A 10,869-nucleotide genomic window follows, 5' to 3' on the forward strand; every position below is an offset into this window, starting at 1 on the left:
CGAAGGGATTAACAAAGACTGAGACTGGTTTTTTTTCACAGATGTTTATTACTCCATTTCAATGGTTACATCATATTTTTCAAAGTACTTTCTTCCTATTTTAACGCAATTCTTATTGTAGTGGACTGACAAGGCAGCCAGTCCACAGAGACGGGTAGCCGAAAGGGCACACCTACACACACGCCGACTGGCGCGAAGTCTGGAACAGGATACTTGATGAATGTGATAAAGAAAAGAACATAGCTACTAGAACACTTAACTTTTATATCGTCCTTTGGTATACAGCATTCTTGATGATACAAGTGAGACTATCTTGAGATACATGCAATGGTACAAATGGCGCCTTGCTAGGTCGTAGCCATTAACTTAGCTGAAGGCTATTCTAACTGTCTCTCGGCAATTGAGAGAAAAGCTTCGTCAGTGTAGTCGCTAGCAACGTCGTCGTACAATTGGGGCGAGTGCTAGTACGTCTCTCGAGACCTGCCTTGTGGTGGCACTCGGTCTGCGATCCTGACAGAGGCGACACGCGGGTCCGACATGTACTAATGGACCGCGGCCGATTTAAGCTACCACCTAGCAAGTGTGGTGTCTGGCGGTGACACCACATTCCTCCCCCGCGAATCGGCGAACGGACGTGTGATAAGGCTTCCGCCCGCCGTGGGGAGGACCCCATGTTGACGTATGCGACGAGGTGGGGAGCCTAACAACAGGCGAGGCTGTGCCACCCGCACCCTGCCATTCGGTCCGAGGGGAGCTAGGAAACGCCTGAAAACCCAGTCCAGGGTGCACGTCAACATGCGGTGTATGCGCCGGTAATGATACAGGAGGGGCCGAAGGGTCGACCTCCATTGCGTCGGGGGATCCGACGCGCGATGACAACTGGTCCGGAGCGGTTAAGAGTTCCATGGCGGAGGACAGCTGGTCACGGGAAGCGATCGGCGGCGCGCGACCCAGGGAGGCGCTGGGCGGCTGCAGCGAAGCGTCCACTGCGGGCGGCGCCGGCGGGAGAACAGGCGGCGGCGGCGGCGGCAGCGGCGCGTCGCCATGGGGCAAAATGGAAGGCATCGTCGGTAACACCTGGGGATGAGGCGAGCCAGTAGATGGGTCCCCAGGGCGCTGACCGGACGGCACCGTCGCTGAAAGCAGACGGGGAGCGGCAGAACCCAGGCGACGACAGAGGCGCAGCTGATTGAGATGCCGACGCACCTCACCAGAGGCCCCCAAAACCAAATACATCGCGCGGCCGAGGCAGCGAAGAATGCGCCCTGCGAGCCAACGCCGTGAACCTCGATAGTTGCGATAGAAGACAACGTCGCCTGGAGCAAAAGCAGGAGTCTGCCGCTGCACAGGAACCGGATGCGGCGGATGCAGCAAAGACATCAAGGTTCGATGAGGACGACCATGGAGCAACTCAGCCGGCGAGCGACCATCGCGGGGCTGAGAGCGAGACGAAGACAAAAAGAGCAACAATGCGTCCTCCCGAGAATGCGACTCTTTCAACTTCAACATCTGTGACTTGAAAGTCCGGACCAAACGTTCAGCGGCACCGTTTGACTGAGGCGAAAACGGCGCGGATGTCAGATGTTGAATACCATTGGCCTTGCAGAATGACTGAAATTCTGCGGACATGAATTGTGGGCCATTGTCGGAAACAATAGTCTGCGGAAGACCTTCAATGCAAAAGATAGCAGACAACGCTTGGATGGTGGCAGAAGACGTCGTGGAAGACATCCGGACAACAAAAGGAAAATTACTGAAAGAATCGACCACAACCAACCATCGAGCATTCCAGAATGGACCAGCAAAATCGATGTGCAAGCGTTGCCAAGGGGAAGTGGCTTTCGGCCATGCAAAGAATTTCCGCGGCGGCGCGGATTGTTGTGCGGCACACGCCAGGCAAGATGAGCACATATCCGTAATCGCAGCATCGATTCCGAACCAAGTACAGTGCTGACGAGCAAGTTGTTTCGTTCGCACTATACCCCCAATGTCCTTGGTGAAGAAGCCGTAAGACAGAGGACTGTAACGAACGTGGGACCACGACTCTGGACTGATCATTATCAGAACGCAACAACAAAACACCACGTCGTACAAAAAGTCTCTCCTTGTGAGCAAAAAATCGGCGAACCAACGGATCCGTGATCCGCGACGTTGACAAGGGCCATTGCGTAGCAACAAAACGCAAAACAGTAGCAAGGACAGGGTCAGCACCTGTGGCTGTAGCTACACGACGAAAATCAATCGGAAACGATTCGACCACGTTATCGGTTTCCGCATCAATGAACATGCAAGCAAGTTCGGAAGAATCGAATGCTTTATCCTCAGCAACAGGCAAAATTACTAAGGGTGAGGCCCAGAGAGAAGCCTGCACACGGTCAATTACACCTTGTGATTCTAAATCGTGTAAAGTTCTTGCGACCTCATCACGCAATGCGTGGGGAACATTGCGCGCTCTGTAAAATTTCGGTTGCGCGTCGACTTTAAGTTCCAAATGTGCTGCATAGTTCGTAGCGCAACCAAGGCCCGGTGCAAAAATGTCTGCAAATTCTTCACATAGACTAGAAACACTGGCTGAAGGCACAGTCTGATTCACTGAGAGGACCTGATTGACGATAGACAAGTTAAACAACTGAAATAAATCTAAACCAAACAAGTTCACTGCAGAAGAAGAACGAAGGACGTAAAAAGACACAAGTTTTGTTTGTCCCTTGTATGTGGCAAGAAGAGTGCACTGTCCTAATACAGGGATAGCTTGTCCGGAATAACTATTTAACTTAACATTTGCGGCACGCAACGGAGGTTTGCCCAGTTGTTTGTACGTGTCGTGATTGATCATTGAAACTGCAGCTCCGGTATCGAGCTGGAATGGTATCACTTTGCCTTCAAAGTCCAAGTCTACAAAAAGTTTATTGTCCTGCCGACGACAAGAGCGACTTGCTGGAGTAATTTGAACTGATACAGGTACAGAAGCACTTGCGACTTGACGGGATTTCCGGCGACGTCGACGCACACTGTTTGTGGGACGAACACAGTCACTGTTAGCGAGAGGAACACTGGGCGGAGTGGCACTAACTACATGAATGTCCACGGACGAAGGTTCCCGAGCCTGTGTGTCCTTGATTCGATTCCGGCGCGAAGCAAAGGGCCTGGAATGGTTGTGAGTGTCCGATCTAAGCTTTTTCTGGCAAACACTTTGAACATGTCCTTTCTTGTTACAGAAAAAGCCAATAGCCTGGCGTGACGGGCAATTCTCACGCGAATGTCTAGTTGCACACCGCGGGCATGATTTTCACTGCATTTGCTTGCTGGCGCGGGACACGTGGCTGCGCGGACGTGCGCGAGGGCAGGTTAGCGTTCCGTGCAGCGGGCCCGGCGGGCCGGTTAATGTGACACACGGCTGGCGAAGTTTCAAATGATTCCTGAGCAAAGTTGAGTGTGTCTTGCCTATCTAAAATGTCTATCACTTGTTGAAGGGAGGGATTGACTATCACTTGTTGAAGGGAGGGATTGACGAGTTTCAAAATCTGTTCCCGTATGCGAACATCAGAAACGTTCTGTGCTATTGCATCACGCACCATAGTATCTGAATAAGGGAGTCCACAGTCACAGTCAAATGCACAACCCCTAGTAAGTCCTTGCAAAGTTGCAACCCACTCCCGATTAGTCTGACCGGCCGTACGTTTTGTACGAAAGAACGTATACCGTTTTGCAACTACATTAACTGTTTCTTTGAAATAGGCATCTAAAGCAGACAAAATTTCTTCGTATGACAGAGTTGCTACGTCGCGTCGGGGAAACAATTTCACTATCACACGGTAGGTGGACACACCTACACACGAAAGCAAAAACGGCTGACGCTCATTACCTTGAATTCTGTAGGCGGCGAGATGAAATCCAAATTGTCGGGACCATTCTGTCCATGTCTCGTTGGCCGCCTCGTAGGGCCTAAATTGAGGTGCAACAGCATGGTGTGGCTGCGGTAGCGATGAAGCGGCGGCGGCCGCATCGGTTCGCAGCGCACGTTGACCCTGGACGAGCTGTCCAAGGGCATCCAACAAGGCCTGCGTCTGCTGATTCTGCAAGCGAGAAAATTCGGACAGTACATCTGGAGAATGTGGCGAAGCCATGACACAAGCAAATGAATAAAATACGAACGCTAAAGTCCCTTTTTAGACTCGTCGCCAATGTAGTGGACTGACAAGGTAGCCAGTCCACAGAGACGGGTAGCCGAAAGGGTACACGTACACACACGCCGACTGGCGCGAAGTCTGGAACAGGATACTTGATGAATGTGATAAAGAAAAGAACATAGCTACTAGAACACTTAACTTTTATATCGTCCTTTGGTATAAAGCATTCTTGATGATACAAGTGAGACTATCTTGAGATACATGCAATGGTACAAATGGCGCCTTGCTAGGTCGTAGCCATTAACTTAGCTGAAGGCTATTCTAACTGTCTCTCGGCAATTGAGAGAAAAGCTTCGTCAGTGTAGTCGCTAGCAACGTCGTCGTACAACTGGGGTGAGTGCTAGTACGTCTCTCGAGACTGCCTTGTGGTGGCGCTCGGTCTGCGATCCTGACAGTGGCGACACGCGGGTCCGACATGTACTAATGGACCGCGGCCGATTTAAGCTGCCACCTAGCAAGTGTGGTGTCTGGCGGTGACACCACACTTATAACGTCTCTTCCAGTCCTCAAAACATGGTTCAGGCCTTTCTTTGTCAGGTCCGTGAAAATCGCCACACTTTTCTTCAACACTGCTTCAGAGTTCTCAAATCGAATGCCCTGAAGCTTTGTCTTTAATGTTGGGAATAAAAACAGTCACATTGTGCAACATCGGGGCTACAAAGGGTATGGGGTACATAGGTAATGTTGTACTGAGCCAGAAACTGCATGATTTTACTGGCGACGTGAGGTCGCGTATTGTCATGATGAAGTCGTCATCCTGTCCGAAAAAATTCTGGTCATTTACTTGCAATATATCTCCTCAGTTTGGCCAATAATAAAGTTAGTATGCGGCTGTAACAGTAAGCTGAGGGGGAACTGCATGCTGGTAAATGATTCCATGACAGTAAAAAAATGTGATCACCAATACTTTCCCTGCAGGTGGAACACCTTCCGCCTATTTCGGTGTCGGAGAACCTGACGATTTCCACATTGCGCTGGCTCGCTTTCCTTCAGGGTCATAGTGATGCAGCCATATCTCATCACCGGTGTTAATCCTTTGCAGAAACGCATCCCACCCATCTGTAAAGATTCGCACCATTTCACGGCTTGTCACCATTCGCACGGCCTTTTGTTCGGAAGTCAACAGACGTGGCACCCAACGGGCAGAAAAGCTGCACCATCATGGAGGTGATCATGTACAACCGTAAAGCCACTGCCATATGAAATTCTCAGAATTTGACTGAAGTCACGTAAAGTTATCGGCTGATTCTTCCGGACAGTCACAGGAGCTGTGTTGATGACTTCAGACACAGACAAGCACGCCCTCTTTGAAGTCCTTCAACCACCCAAACACTGGTGCTTGCTGCAGCTTTTCCTAAGTTTCAGTGACTGTTTGGTTTAAACGAATTTTATTGCGACTTACTGCTCCTCTCGTGTCACCTCCTTTGTTTGCTATGCAAAAGGCAAAGAGCGTCTACTGCACTGTACACGAGTGGGCCTTCGGCTCCGAAAGCTCATATCGATGATGTTTCGTTGATTGGTTCGCACGCTGACACTCGTTGATGGCCCAGCATTACAATCTGCAGCAATTTGTGGAAGGGTTGCACTTCTGTCACGTTAAACGATTCTCTTCAGTCGTCTTTGGTCCCGTTCTTGCAGGATCTTTTTGCGGCCGCGGCGATGTCGCAGATTTGATGTTTTACCGGATTCTTGATATTCACGGTGCACTCATCAAATTGTCGTACGGGAAAGTCACCACTTCATTGCTACCTCGGAGATGCTGTGTCGGAGATGCTGTGTCACTTCGCTCGTGCGCCGACTGTAACACCACGTTCAAACTCACTTAAATCTTGATAACCTGCCACTGTAACAGCATTAACCGGTCTAACAACTGCGGCAGACACTTGTTGTCCTATATAGGCGTTTCCGACCACAGTGCCGTATTCTGCCTGTTTACGTACGCTATGTGATCAAAAGTATCCGGACACCTGGCTGAAAATGACTTACAAGTTTGTGGCGCCCTCCATCGGTAATGCTGGATATTGAATGGCGAGGTGTCGGATTTCTGTCAGACACTACTGGCTCAGATGGATTCCTATTATATGTGATGCCCACCTTTAGGCCCAAGCACCCAGCTAAGATGTGTAGTCGCGATTTCAAAAAGTTATGCCAGCTATTTTATTCACAAACATCACATTGGTTAAAATAGTGAAATCACGATCATTACAAAGTCGTATGTTTACATCTATAGGCGATCTACAAATCCACACGTAAGATAATCTACCATTGCAATTAATATGCTTTTCGTGCACTGATGAACAATAGATAAAAGCTTTCCCTAGCTTGTAACTGATCTGCATTGCTCCCAGACTAGCCGCACGCAGCTCTGAAATTTAATTACCTAGCCCACCAATACTCAAATGTACTGGCCGCCGAGAAGACTTGAATCCTTTAACCCTACTAACTGCCGTCGCGAATGTCTTGAGCAGGTTTTCGTTCATAACAACAGGACAATGGACGATGTAATTCGGGCTGATCATAAATTTTCTTATCTTTAAAATGTTGCTGTCAGATGATTTTCATGAGTAGTTCGTAATGACTACATTGACGAGAGACATGATGTTTACTTAAAAAAAAATGGTTCAAATGGCTCTGAGCACTATGGGACTCAACTGCTGTGGTCATAAGTCCCCTAGAACTTAGAACTACTTAAACCTAACTAACCTAAGGACAGCACACAACACCCAGCCATCACGAGGCAGAGAAAAATGTTTACTTAAAAAATAATAAGTAGTGGAGCTATACGTTTTGGCGCGCATGTTCGACGTCGGGACGCAATCAGAGCATACGCCGGCCGCGGTGGTCTAGCGGTTCTGGCGCTGCAGTCCGGAACCGCGGGACTGCTACGGTCGCAGGTTCGAATCCTGCGTCGGGCATGGGTGTGTGTGATGTCCTTAGGTTAGTTAGGTTTAAGTAGTTCTAAGTTCTAGGGGACTTATGACCTAAGATGTTGAGTCCCATAGTGCTCAGAGCCATTTTTGAACCAATCAGAGCATAGGATCACTCTCCTGGTGGTATCTCAGTCAATTAAGGTGCCCACCAAACTATGGTGCCGTATGCAAACAACAAGTATTGTGTTTAATAGTCACATAGGTGAGGTGTGATCAAAAAGTAATAGAAATCTTTTTAATTCCATAAGCTTTATACATCCGATTTTCAAAAATAAATTTATCTTGTTGGTACACGTGTTCCTGTGTATGTTTTCAGCTGTTTTGAATATTTAGTTTATTGATGACAATCGAAAAAGATCATACGTATTTTCGAGTGATCGGCGAATTTTTACTTTCGATAAAGATGGATTAAAGAATTTGCATTATATTTTGCTTGAAAAATTGAATAAAGTGCAACACCGTATTCGAAATGCTGACTCTAAACTTTCTGAGCAGTGTTCGTTGAAATGAATGTCTTCTGCCCTCCAGGGATTTCCATGTGAGCTCCCGAAGCGTATCCGTAACACTTACATGCTGATCGGACCTATCGGTAACAAATCTAACAGCTCACCTCTCAACTGCTTCGATGTCTTGTTTCAATCCGACCTGTTGCGGATACCAAACACTCGAATAGCACTCAAGAATAGCTTGCACAAGCTTCATATATGCGGTCTCCGTTGCAAATAAATCACACTGCTAAAATTCTCCCTTACCACAACCCCACATGCTCGTTCCGTTTCATATTGTTTCGCAACGTTACTCCCTGATATTTAAACGACGTGACTGTGTCAAGCAGGACGACACTAATGCTGTATCCGAACATTACTTTTTTTTCCCTGCTCATCCGCGTTAACCTGCATATTTCTACATTAAGAGTCACATGCTATTCATCACAACAACTGGAAATTTTGTCTAGATCTCCTTGTTTCAACGCACAGTCACTTATCTTCGACATCTTCCTGTATACCAAGGCATCGTCAGCGGACAACCGCAGATTGCTCACCGTCTCTGTCAGAACAGTATATAGAAAATAGCACCGCTCCTATGACACTTTCCTGGGACACTCCCGATGTTATCCCTGTCTCCGATGGACACGAATATTTGTTTACAATCTGCAGTGCGATGTCGTGTCGACTGCTTTTCGGAAATCTAGAAATATGGTATCTATATGTTGCCCTTCATCCGTAGTTCGCAATATATCATGTGAGAGAACAAGAAGCTGGGTTTCGCACAAGTGATGCATTCGAAAGTCATGCTGATTAGCAGACATGAGCGTTTCGATCTCTAGGAAATTTTTTATATTCTAAGTCAGAATATGCTCTAGAATTCTGCAGCAAACCGATGTTAGGGATATTGCTGTGTAATTTTGCTGGTCAACATAAAAACACGTATGGGTCGTGTGCGATGAAGCCCCGTGTTCAATAATGTGCACCAAACGTGTGTTCTAAAACATTTGGCCTGCGCCAGAACTGTCATCGGTCGTGAAATATACCACAGATTTCCGCTTTGTCGCATAGTGTAGCCTCCATCCTCCACGTTCTGTGAGGAGGTAAAATAAAAATGTCGTGTGACTAGAGCCTCCCGTCGGGTAGACCGTTCGCCGGGTGCAAGTCTTTCGATTTGACGCCACTTCAGCGACTTGCGCGTCGATGGGGATGAAATGATGATGATAAGGACAACACAACACCCAGTCCCTGAGCGGAGGAAATCTCTGACCCATCTGAGAATCGAATCCGGCCCCGTAGGATTGACATTCTGTCGCGCTGACCACTTCTTTTTTTGTAACATGTGTGCACCGACCGGGATTCAAACCCGGGACCTCCTGCTTACATGGGAGACGCTCTAATTTGGTTGATCTCATTTTGTTCTGTACTGTTTGTTGAATTTGTTCGGGGCGGACGTCCGATGACGCCCGTTCAGGTCTTCGTTGATCCGTTCACTCAATTTTTTATTACAGAGGGTAGCTAACCCTCTGATCGAACACGCTGTCGGCCGCTGTGGCTGAGCGGTTCTAGGCGCTTCAGTCCGGAACCGCGCAACTGCTACGGTCGCAGGTTCGAATCCTGCCTCGGGCATGGATGTGTGTGATGTACTTAGTTTAGTTAGGTTTAAGTAGTTCTAAATCTAGGGGACTGATAACCTTAGATGTTGAGTCCCATAGTGCTTAGAGCCATTTGAACCATTTTAACCGAACACTCTGAGCTACCGTGCCGGCATCACTCAGCTACCGGGGCCGCAATGTGACGAGCTGCGGACGTCCAACACATCACCTCACACTCGTTCTTTACTCGTTCGTCACCCTCTTCCCCAAGATGCTCATGACTGTAGCACGCGAACAGCTGACAAGTTTTGCCATATCCGAATTGCTCGTTCCCAGACACAGAATCAAAACATTCTGCCCTCAGTGAAAGTCACTCATAGTAGCAAACTGGAGTGGCCGTGCAGTTCTAGGCGCTACAGTCGCAGGTTCGAATCCTGTCTCGGGCATGGATGTATGTGATGTCCTTAGGTTAGTTAGGTTTAAGTAGTTCTAAGTTCTAGGGGACTGATGACCTCAGAAGTTAAGTCCCTTAGTGCTCAGAGCCATTTGAACCAAGTAGCACACTACCGTGTTTACTGTCCCTGTCGCTACTAAAGCAATTCCCCATTCGTGTCTGCTCTCCTTACATACTTTGCTTACCGCGTCATTGCCCGCAACGCAACCAGACGGTATTCAGAATCTCGATGGGCAGTGGTCGCTATGTTTTAGATCATCAGTGTATAAGGATGAACCCCACCCCAGATAGCCGTGCATGTGAAAGCGCCGCTTCCGAGACGAGGACGTGCGCGGCACCCTAAGCGAATCCGCCGGGGGTCGGTGTGCCGGCCAACATGGATGTGGTTTTTAGGTGGTTTACCACGTCAGACTAGGTGAATACTGGGGTGAGAACTACTTAAACCTAACTAACGTAACGATATCACACAACACCCAGTCATCACGAGCCAGAGAAAATCCTTGACCCCGCCGGGAATCGAACCCGGGAACCCGGGCGCGGGAAGCGAGAACGCTACCGCACGACCACGAGCTGCGGACTATTCTGTCGTAAGGAGATAATGAGGTGGCGGCAGGAAAGGCATCTGGCCACCCCTTAAAATTAACCATGCGAAATACGTTTAATAACCACAGCCTAGGGGATGTTCCCATGGCTAAGGCATGTCTCCGCAATATCCTTTCTTTCAGGAGTGCTAGTTTTGCAAGGTTCGCAGAACTTCTGTAAAGTTTGGAAGGTAGGAGACGAGGTACTGGCAGAAGTAAAGTTGTGAGGACGGAGCGTGAGTCGTGCTTGGGTAGCTCAGTTGGTAGAGCACTTGCCCGCAAAAGGCAAAGGTCCCGAGTTCGAGTCTCGGTCCGGCACACAGTTTTATTCTGCCAGGAAGTTTCATATTAACGCACACTCCGCTGCAGAGTGAAAATATCATTCTGAAAACATCCCCCAGGCTGTGGCTAATCCATGTCTCCGCAATGTATGAGTATTATAAATAATTTGAGTACTTACTTCATCGATCTCATATCCATCCTCGTCATCCAAGTTTGACAAAGACGCATAAGGAGTATCTTGATCGCCAAGAAAATCGAACAAATCTAAGTACCACAATTTTGATGTGTAGATGTTGTCTCCCCCCATGAACCATGGACCTTGCCGTTGGTGGGGAGGCTTGCGTGCCTCAGC

The 10,869-nt window shown here is 48.4% G+C and overlaps 1 non-coding gene across 1 annotated transcript; it reads left to right on the forward strand.

The window, feature by feature from the left end:
* The first annotated feature begins 10,479 nt into the window (after window positions 1-10,479).
* Window positions 10,480-10,554, forward strand: Trnal-caa (transfer RNA leucine (anticodon CAA)). Its single transcript has one exon. It is a non-coding gene; the product is annotated as a tRNA-Leu (tRNA).
* Window positions 10,555-10,869: the final 315 nt, after the last annotated feature.

This window comes from Schistocerca nitens, chromosome 6, assembly GCF_023898315.1.
Source record: "Schistocerca nitens isolate TAMUIC-IGC-003100 chromosome 6, iqSchNite1.1, whole genome shotgun sequence".
NCBI classification, from domain to species: Eukaryota; Metazoa; Arthropoda; class Insecta; order Orthoptera; family Acrididae; genus Schistocerca; species Schistocerca nitens.